Source organism: Oryctolagus cuniculus, chromosome 16, assembly GCF_051225735.1.
Source record: "Oryctolagus cuniculus isolate XC-2025 breed Fujian yellow rabbit chromosome 16, ASM5122573v1, whole genome shotgun sequence".
Classification (NCBI taxonomy): Eukaryota; Metazoa; Chordata; class Mammalia; order Lagomorpha; family Leporidae; genus Oryctolagus; species Oryctolagus cuniculus.
The window spans coordinates 20,770,888-20,780,566 of NC_142882.1; the positions used below are offsets into that span (position 1 = coordinate 20,770,888).

The 9,679-nt window shown below is 62.8% G+C and overlaps 1 long non-coding RNA gene across 1 annotated transcript; it reads right to left on the bottom strand.

Moving 5' to 3' along the window:
- Positions 1-2,700: 2,700 nt before the first annotated feature.
- Positions 2,701-3,450, bottom strand: LOC138845657 (uncharacterized). The gene is made up of 2 exons (XR_011382881.2): positions 3,321-3,450; positions 2,701-2,977 (listed from the first exon to the last, which is right to left on the bottom strand). It is a non-coding gene; the product is annotated as an uncharacterized LOC138845657 (long non-coding RNA).
- Positions 3,451-9,679: the final 6,229 nt, after the last annotated feature.

Below are 9,679 nucleotides of genomic sequence, written 5' to 3' on the forward strand. Positions count from 1 at the left end.
GAATCTGATCTTTATGGGTGACCCTTGGAGCTACAGAGGACTTCCAGGGGCTTTAGGTTTCTGTCTGGCTTTTAAAGCCAATGGTGTCAAGGTCAAGGTCACAAGTCAAGGTCACAGACATGGCAAATAGAATACAGCACACCCAGTCAGATCTGGATACCAGGTAAACTATGCTTTTTTTTTTTTTTTAAGGACACATTTTAAAATATTTATTTGAAAGGCAAAATGACAGAGACAATGAGAGAGAGAGGTCTTCCACCTGCTGTTCACTCCCCAGATGGCCACAACGGCCGGAGCTGCACCAATCCGAAGCCAGGAGCCAGGAGCTTCTTTCGGGTCTCCCACGTGGGTGCAGGGGCTCAAGCACTCCCAGGTGCCTCGGCAGGGAGCTGGAGTGGAAGCAGAGCAGCCAGGCCTTGAACTGGCACTGTGATCATATGGGACGCCGGTGTCACAGGTGGCAGCTTCATCCACTGTGCCACAATTTATTTACTTAAGGCAGACAGACAAGGAGATATAGATAGGAGATACACAGATAGATAATTGATAGATAGATAGAGACCTCTCATCTGCTGTGCCTACAATGGCTGAGGCTGGGCTGGAGCTGACGCCAGGAGCCAGGAAGGGAATCGAGGTCTTTCACACAGACCGCGGGGACCGAGGGACTTGGGCCATCACCACTGCCTCCGGCCAGGGTCTGCATTAGCAGGGAGCTGCAGTCACTAGCAGAGCCAGCAGCCAAGCCCGAGTGAGCATCTTAACCAGCAGGCTCACCCCGCCCCCTGTTTACAAGTCCTGGAGGAACTTGCAAATGTTGGCTGATCTGGCCCCAGGCAGGGATTTTGCTGACGTGATAGAACATTCCGCTACTATAGAACTATTCCTGGCCTGAAATAGCCAGGGTTGGTTTCGATTTCTCCCTGGCCCTGAGAAGCAAAGAAACAAAGACCCGCCTCCTCTCCCACCCTCCAAGGCAGCAAACACAATGCAAGCCACCCAGTTTAGTGTGAATTTCAGAGAACCAATGATTTGGTGGGGGGAGTATAAGTATATCCCAGATAGTGCATGTAATGGAATATACTTATGCCCCCCCCCCAAAAAAATCATTCAGTGTTTCTCTGAACCTCCCTGGGTGGGCAGCTGTGGGTAGGGGGTGGGGCTATGGATGGCAGGTGTGTCTGCAAAGGGGCTTGGAGGATTCAAGCTTAATCCTGCCAAGGTTAAAATCAGCCAGGGGAAGAAAAAAAAATCCAAAGGGAAACATCGGACCACCATGGTTTGCAGGCAGCAATGCCAGCCCAGCGTGGTCTCCACTCCTCAGAAGAATTGTGCTGTTTTGGGGTGGATGCCCCACAGAATTGGATGTGGATGTTCAAGGCGACCCTAACAAACCATGCTTCCTACAGCAGTTGGCAAGAGCTGGAAACGTCACCAGTGTCCGTGGTGGTGGGGGGGGGAACCCACACGTGGCGGCCCCTCCACACTGTGGAGTATCACTCAGCCAGGAAAAGGAGTGACGCTCCGACACCTGCTACCACCACGTGGTGGACCTCGAAAACCCGACCCTGAGTGAGAGCAGCCGGACTCAAGAGGCCACACCACGTGCGACTCCACGGACAGGACAGGCAAAGCCACAGGGCCGGGCAGCGGAGGAGGGGCCGCCAGGGGCTGGGCGGGGGGAGGAGGAGTGACTGCTGATGGCGCGGGGTCTCCTTTTGGGAGGGAATGAGAATGTTCCGGAACCAGAGAGAGATGGTGGCGGAAAAACCTTGAAATGGACTACAGTCTACACCGTGTGCTTTGAAATGTTCAAAATGGGCGTGAGCGTGTAGCCTAGGAGATCCGTCCCTGGTTAAGACACCAGCATCCCGGCTCCCTGCGCATGCGCACCCTGGGAGGCAGCCGTGGTGGCGCTGGTCCTCGGGCCCTGCACCTGCGTGGGAGACCCGGATGGAGCCTGGCCACGCCCTGGCTGTTGCAGCCATGGTGGGGAGGGACCCCGCCGATGGAATGGCTTTGTGTTTGGTTTGTTTAGATCAGCCAGGCAGGAGCTGGCCAGCGGTCGGGAGAGCCTGGCTCAGGGAACAGGGACCCTTTTGCTCCAACAGCTGGCGAGTGGGGGAACTGAGTACAGATCTCGCCTCTCTGGGGGACGCGTGGCAGCCACTGTACACGCGTGGTGGGGGCGGGGGTCCCTCCTGGGAGATGCCACTCCCAGGCTAGGATGCTTGGTAGCAGCTGGGAGAGGGGCCTGGCACAGCCACCTGTGGCGTGGCACCTGTGGTGGGGTGGGGGTGGGGGTTGGGCAAGCAGGGGGCTGAAGGTGGCCCCCTCTGACGACCCCAGGGCGGGAGGTTTCACAGGGTCTGTTAACAGCTTAACAGGCAGGGGCACAGCACAGGTCCCATGGGCCGCTGGGGAACCGGCCTGAATCCCATGATTCCCACTGCCCCCACCAGCAGAGCTGGCAAACAGAGGCCACTTGGGAAACGGACACCAGGAGCCAGGGCTGCCGCAATCTGCAGTCCACTGCTCCACGCCGGGGACAAAAGTAGCCATCAGGGGAGCTGGCACGGCCGCCTCCCATTCCCGGCCAGCAAACGCTTCGTTTGATTTCCCTGCGCCCTCGCTGGGGGTCTGTGCTGGGGATGGCACAGGAGTAGCTGCCCTGGGGGGCGTGGGGTGTCCCCCTCCCGCATGTTTTTTTTTAAGATTTATTTATTTATTTGAAAGAGTTACACAGAGAGAGGATAGGCAGAGAGAGGTCTTCCATCCGATGGTTCACTCCTTTCAATTGGCCACAACAGCCGGAGGCTGGACCAGACCAAAACCAGGAGCCAGGAGCTCCATCCGGGTCTCCCACGCAGGTGCAGGGGCCCCAGCATCTGGGCCATCTTCCACTGCTTCCCCAGGCCATAGCAGGGAGCTGGACCGGAAGTGGAGCAGCCGGGACTTGAACCAGCACCCCTATGGGAGGCTGGCACCACAGGTGGTAGCTTTACCCGCTGAGCCACAGCGCCAGCCCCTGCTCATATGTATCTGAACCACTAGGCTACACCCGCCCATTTCTCCACGAACTCCCCAGCCCAGCTGCCGGCGTCCAGGCCCAGCCCGCTATAACCCCTTCTTCTTCTCCTCTGCCATTGCTGAAGTGATCGGAAAACCCAAACTCCCACGGGGACCCTGCTCCCCCCGGGGGCATCCTAGAAGCCAGGCGGCTCGGGACTGTGAACTTGGCCGGGAGGATTCCCCCCACCCCACCCCACCCCCGCCCACCTCCCCGCCACAGAGCTGGGGCCAGCCCAGGGCCCCCAGCGCACCTGCTGGGCCCGGCGTGCAGCCCGGCCGGCGGCCGACGTGCGAGTGCGCGAGGAGCGAGGAGACCCTCGGCTGTCTTTATATACCGGAGTTATTTTTAACCACGGCCTCCCAGTCCATTACGGAGTTTCCTCTCGCGATGGCTCAGGAAGCCCTGCTTGGCGGTGCTTCCTGCTAACACGAGGCCCCGACATGGCTGACAACAGCAGGCCTGAGACTGGGCGGCTCCAGGGAGCAACGCCTGGCCCCTTGCCCAGCCCTGCGCGCCGGCCAGTGCGCGCGGCCCCGCGGCTCCCAGGCTGGAGGGCCCCTTGTATCTAGGTGGGAACAGCCCGCGAGACCCTTTCTGTTTGAGTCCTAGAAAAGGGGCCAGGTTCAAGTTCAAGTTCATAGTGTTTAGCATTCACGATGCTGTGCACACCAGCCGCTCTGGTTCCAGAATGTTCGCAGCTCCCCGCCAAAGGCGACCCCACCACCCTGCCCCTGCCCCCTGCCCCCCTCCCACGTGGGTCCTCTTGGTGATTGACAGCTCCCGCAGAGTTATCTTTCTCAACCTATGTGCAACTCGGCGCCTCTGTCTCTCTAACTCCTCTTATGGCTCCCTACTGACCCGAACTTGGCGATTTGGGCAAGACACTTCCTGGCTCCCGGCTTCCAAACCTGGATGGCACCCAAGGGAAGGCCAGCTGGAGGACCCCTGCCCGTTCTGATGCAGAGAGGGAGATCCCCCTGGCCATCCGGGTCTCCCACGGGGGTGGCAGGGGCCCACGGACCTGAGCCAGCGCAGGAGCAGGAAGCGGCCAGGACTCGAACCCGGGGCTTTGCACCACCATGCCGGCCCGGCTCCCTGCGCCTTCCACGGCTGCAGAACTGACACTTGGAGGGGGGCGGGTCTCTCTCTAGGGTGGGGGCCATGCTGGACACTGGAACACCGCCGGCCTCCACCCACTACGTGCCAGCAGCACCCCCGACCCCAGCGGCGACAATCAGGGGCGGGCATTCGGCACAGCAGTTAGAACGCTGCTTGGGACGCCATACTGGAGGACCTGGGTTCGAGTCCTGCCTCTGCTCGCGAGGCCGAGTCCCTGCACCTGGGAGGCAGCCGGGGATGGCTCAATGAGCCACCTGCAGGCGAGACCCAGATGGCGCTCCGGGCTCCTGGCTTGGGCTAGACACCGCCCCGGCTGCGGTGGGCATTGGGTCGGGTTGGGGACAAGCCCTCTGTGGGGGGGGGGAGAGAGAGAGAGAGAGAGGTCTTCCATCCGCTGGGTCACTCCCCAGAAGGCCACAACGGCCAGGGCTGGGCCAGGCTGCAGCCAGGAGCCTGGAGCTCCATCCGGGTCTCCCATTCGGGCGGGGAGCACTCCATCCGGGTCTCCCAGGTGGGGCCGGGAGCACTCCATCCGGGTCTCCCAGGTGGGGCCGGGAGCACTCCATCCGGGTCTCCCAGGTGGGGCCGGGAGCACTCCATCCGGGTCCCCCAGCGGCAGGGACCCGATCCAGAATGCGCATCAGCCGGAAGCCGGACCGGAAGCAGAGGCGGGACTTGAACCCAGGCTCTCCTGATAGGCGAGGCCGGCGGCGCAGGCACGCCCACCTCTGACTGTCCTCGATCCCTGATTGGTCGGGCCCACAGGTGCAGCGCCTGGCTTTCTGCTGAGTGGGCTTACAGAGACACTGTTCAGATCGCGGTGTTTTTATAAATTTACAAACAAGGCAGTGTAAGAGATCAGAACGAGGGCGGTAATAAAACAGAGCCACGGCGAGGGCCGTACCTTAAGGAACGTTTAGTGCTGGAATGTTCCGCCGGCATCTTCCCGGCTGGAGGGGAACACCAGCCTGCGGAATGTTCTAGAACATTCTGGGCACGCGGAGAGGCGCCCTCCCGCTCCCCAGCCCCGGCCGCCCGCCCTGCTCTGTGGCCCCGTGGCTCTGCCGTGTGCTGGATAGCTCCTGTCCCTGGGGTCCCCCTCCGGGTGGCCCCGGCTCGGCCTCCCCAGGGACGCCGGGCGCTCTATTTGCCAGACATCAAATGCTGTTGCCTTTGGATTTTGATTTTTTTCTTTCCCACAAATAACTCCAGTTGGCTGCAGCCCCCTCGCCCCGAGGCCCGGGGCTGGGCTGGGGGGACTGGGGGGGGGTCCCCCGAGAATCCTACAGAAATTCAGACCTCGGAGGATGGGCACGCGTCGTGCCTGAAATTCCAAGTTGGGTTTTTTTTTTTTTAATTTAAATTTTATTTTTAATTTTTGGGCTCCGGCAGCCACAGAAGTCCCCAAGCTGAGCCAGAAATAGTTTCTGCCTTTTATTTGGAAAAAAAAAAAAAAAAATTACAGGGCTGGCGTGCTTGCCGCGAGCCTGCCGCTCGAAGGCTGTGTTTTTTTTTGGGTACTGCTTTCCACGGGCCCTAAACGCTGCCAGCTGCCCAAATACTCAGTTGCAGGCTTTTAAACATAGCTTCTTTTTATTCCCGCCTGGAAGCGCGCCCCGACTCTTTGGGCTAAAAAACATATTGAAAATCTTGCTGGCTCAGGACATGCGTGGCTCAGAGCAGACTCTGGGTCTCCCCCACCGTGAGGATTTTCCTGGCTGGGGTGGGGAGGGGGCGCTGTCCTGGGTCCCCGGATTCCACCCCGGCCTGCGGGGACTGCAGGGGCACCTGCACAGACGGACGCACAGGTGACCCCAGGGAGCCACAGGGGCTGTGGCCAGCAAGGGGCGCCATGGGCAGAAAGGGGCCCTGTGTCCCAGGGGCGCCGAGCAGGGGCTTGAACTTGGGGCATTGGGAAAGGCGCTAGGGCGCCCAAGGGGGAGGGGAGGCTGTAGGGGAGGGGGCCCCGCAGGGCTGTGGCTCCTCAAAGGGTTCAGCACAGAGTGGCCGAATGCAAGGCTTGGAAAAGATCAGGGCGCAGGTCGGAGCGCAGGTTCCAGTCCCGGCTGCTCCACTTCTGATCCAGCTCTCTGCTGTGGCCTGGGAAAGCAGTGGAAGATGGCCCAAGTCCTTGGGCCCCTGCACCCGCGTGGGAGACCTGGATGGAGCTCCTGGCTCCTGGCTTTGGTCTGGCCCAGCCCTGGCTGTTGTGGGCATCTGGGGAGTGAGCCAGCAGGAGGAAGATTCCCCCCCCCCCCGGTCACTCTGCCTTTCAAATAGGTAAATAAATCATGGGTGCAGGGGCCCCAGCACTTGGGCCATCCTCCACTGCTTTCCCAGGCGCATTAGCAGGGAGCGGGACCGGAAGTGGAGCAGCCGGGACTCGAACCAGCGCCCTTATGGGATGCCCGTGTCACCAGCAACGGCTGAGCCCCTGGGCCACAACGCCACCCCCCAGGCGGAGTATTTCCTTTCCTCCCCATCATCAGCCTCCAGCGAGGCAAAAAAAAAAAAAAAAAAAGAAAAGAAAAGAAAAAAGAAAAAAGAAAAGAAAAAAGAACTCCTGGGCAGAGATGGGTTTTTGACCTTGACCCAGGTGGTCAGCTGTGGCCCCGGGAGGGAAGTGGCTAGGAGTGGAAATTGAGACAGTGAGGGCGGGGCGGGGCCGGGGGCGGGGCCAGGCAGGCGGGGCGGGGAGGAGGCAGAACCGGGAAAGGTAGAGGGCGGAGCTGGGACAGGCAGGGGCGGAGCTTGGGTGGGCGGGGCAGAGGCGTAGCTGGGGGCAGAACAGGGCAGAGCTGGGACAGGCAGTGGTGGAGCCTGGGCGGGTGGGGTGGAGGCGTGGCTAGGGGTAGAACAGGGCGGAGCTGGGCAGGCGGGGGCAGGACAGGCGGGTCCGGGGGCCTGAGCTGGGGCAGGCGGGGGCGGGACAGGCGGGTCGGGGGCGGGGCTGGGGCAGGTAGGGGGCGGGGCGGGGGCGGGTTCCTGCTGCTGCCCTGTCATTACCGCGCCCCCCACATACCCTCTGCTTCCCAAGACTATCCCAGGGTCCCTCAGGCAATCCGAGCTCCCCCGCTGTGGGGCAAGGCAATAGCTGGGACAGACCCGGGTATGATGATCAGGGCAGCGCAGGGTGGGCTCGCAGCACGGTGAGGATGCAGCTGGGGACACACCTCCCCTCGGGGTCCCTGAGGAGCTCCAGGGGGGGCTTCCTGGAGGAGGAGGAGGAATTTGAGCTGAGCCCTGCAGGAAGTCAAGGAAGCGGCTTTGTGAGCATCCGGGGGCAAGGAGCGGAGGCAGCACATGCAAAGGCCCTGAGGTGGGGCCTTTGACGGTCTGTGGGGATGGGGTTGCCAGAGAGTCGTCAGAATTTAGGGAGCAGGGGATCAGCTCCCACGGGGAAAGCTGAGGCCGGGTGGGACAGCGGGTGGCTCAACCCGGGAGCAGAGCAAGACAGACCCCAGCCTCACCTGGCAGCCGCGGCTTTGTGCTTGAGCCGGCTTTCTCCCTGCCTGGCCTCGCCCACCTTGGGTCTGGGTGTCGGGAATGCACAGCAGTGGTCAGCGCCCACGGGTAAGGCTGGGAAGAACAGGGAGCCCTTTAGCAGTGCGGGTGCCCCTTGGGGTGCGTGCACACTCACGCCCCCCGGCTCGCGCCCTAATTGGTCAAAAAAATCGTCCCTGAGCCTCCACTGCGCACGCGCACGAGGGACGAGCCCAGACCCCGCTCCGAAAACCGAACCCCAAACCCCAACCTAAACGCCCAGTAAACAGACCCCAAATAGGCTTTCAGGTTGGAAGAACAAGAAATCAGGCGAGGCGGAGAGAGGGCCCGCGTGTGCGGGAGCCGGGGCGGGGGGCTTCTCCCGGGAGGTGAGAGAGGCCCCAGGGGGACCCTCCAGGCGGCCCTGGAACTGTGTTGCTGGCGGAGGGAACAGCCAGGGCCAGGGCTCTGAGCGCCACCGCCATCCTGCTAGGTTGGGGCTGTTCCTTCTAAACTGCGGCCCGGCTGTCCCCTTGCTGCCGCCCAGCGCTGACGCCGGCTCTCTGGGGCCCTGCCAGCCCCGCGGAAGAAGTGGCTTAGCAGGTAGACAGGTAGCGAAGGTGTGGAAACCCCAGGGGGGTCGAGGGGCAGCTCCATCCGGGTCTCCCACGTGCGTGCAGGGGCCCAAGCACCTGCTCCCCCCCCCCCAGGTGCGCATGCGCAGGGAGCCGGGTCTGGAACAGGTGCTCCGATGTGCGATGCGGGTGGCCGAGTGGCGTCTTCACCACGGCCGCAATTTAGGGGGGGGGTCTCCGTCCCTTCCCACACCAGGGACCCCCAGACCCTCCCTCTGACGCCCCCAGTGCACAGCCGGCCCTAAGCGCCACCCCCAACCTGGAGCCGTCCCTGTCCCCTGCCCTGGCGGGCGTCACCCACCCAGGCCCCTCCCGCGGGTGCCTGCTTGCCACTGGGTCTTCCACCATCGGAAGGGGCGGGGGTCGCCCTTCGTCCACACCCATTTCACAAATGGTAACACTGAGGCTCCGAGACAGCGTGTGGAAGGGATACAGGCCTCCTGGCGTCCGAGCAGACCCGGATTTCCATCTCAGCAACACAGCTCGGATCCGCCGCTGCCCCGCACGCAGAGCCCAGCTCCTTCGCTGGGACTCGCTGGGCGCTCTGACCCTGTGCGGGTCCTCCTGCCCGCTGCGCGCCCCCACTCACTCCGAGCGCCCCCCACTCACTCCCCAGCGCCCCCATTCACTCCCCAGTGCTCCCCACTCCCCAATGCCCCCCACTCACTCCGAGCGCCCCCACTCACGCCCCAGCGCCCCCCACTCACGCCCCAGCGCCCCCACTCACTCCCCAGTGCCCCCCATTCCCAAGCTCCCCCACTCATGCCCCAGCGCTCCCCACTCCCCAATGCCCCCCCTCACTCCGAGCGCCCCCCACTCACGCCCCAGCGCCTCCACTCACTCCTCAGATTCCCCCACTTACGCCCCAGCGCCCCCACTCCCCAGCTCCCCCCATTCACTCCCCAGCGCCCCCCACTCACTCCCCAGCGCCCCCCACTCCCCGATCCCCACTCACTCATCAGATCCCCCCACTCACTCCCCAGCGCCCCTCCCCCACTCCCCAGCGCCCCCCGCCCCCCCACTCCCCAGCGCCCCCACTCCCCGACCCCTACTCACTCATCAGATCCCCCCACTCACTCCCCAGCGCCCCTCCCCCACTCCCCAGCACCCCCCGCCCCCCCACTCCCCAGCGCCCCCCTTTCCTTCCTGCAGCCTCCTCCTCCAGGAAGCCACCGGGGCTTGACTCTCCTCCTCCTCCTCCCTCAGAGCGGTAAACAAGCTCCCTGGTGTGAGAACCCGTGAACCCCGTGCGGGAGGGCAGATAACGGGGCTGCTCTCTGATAACAGCCCCAGGAGAGCACAGGGTGGGGGCAGCTCTTTCTGAGAAGCACCGGGGGCCCTAAAACCACCTGCGCCCGCCGGCGATAAGAGA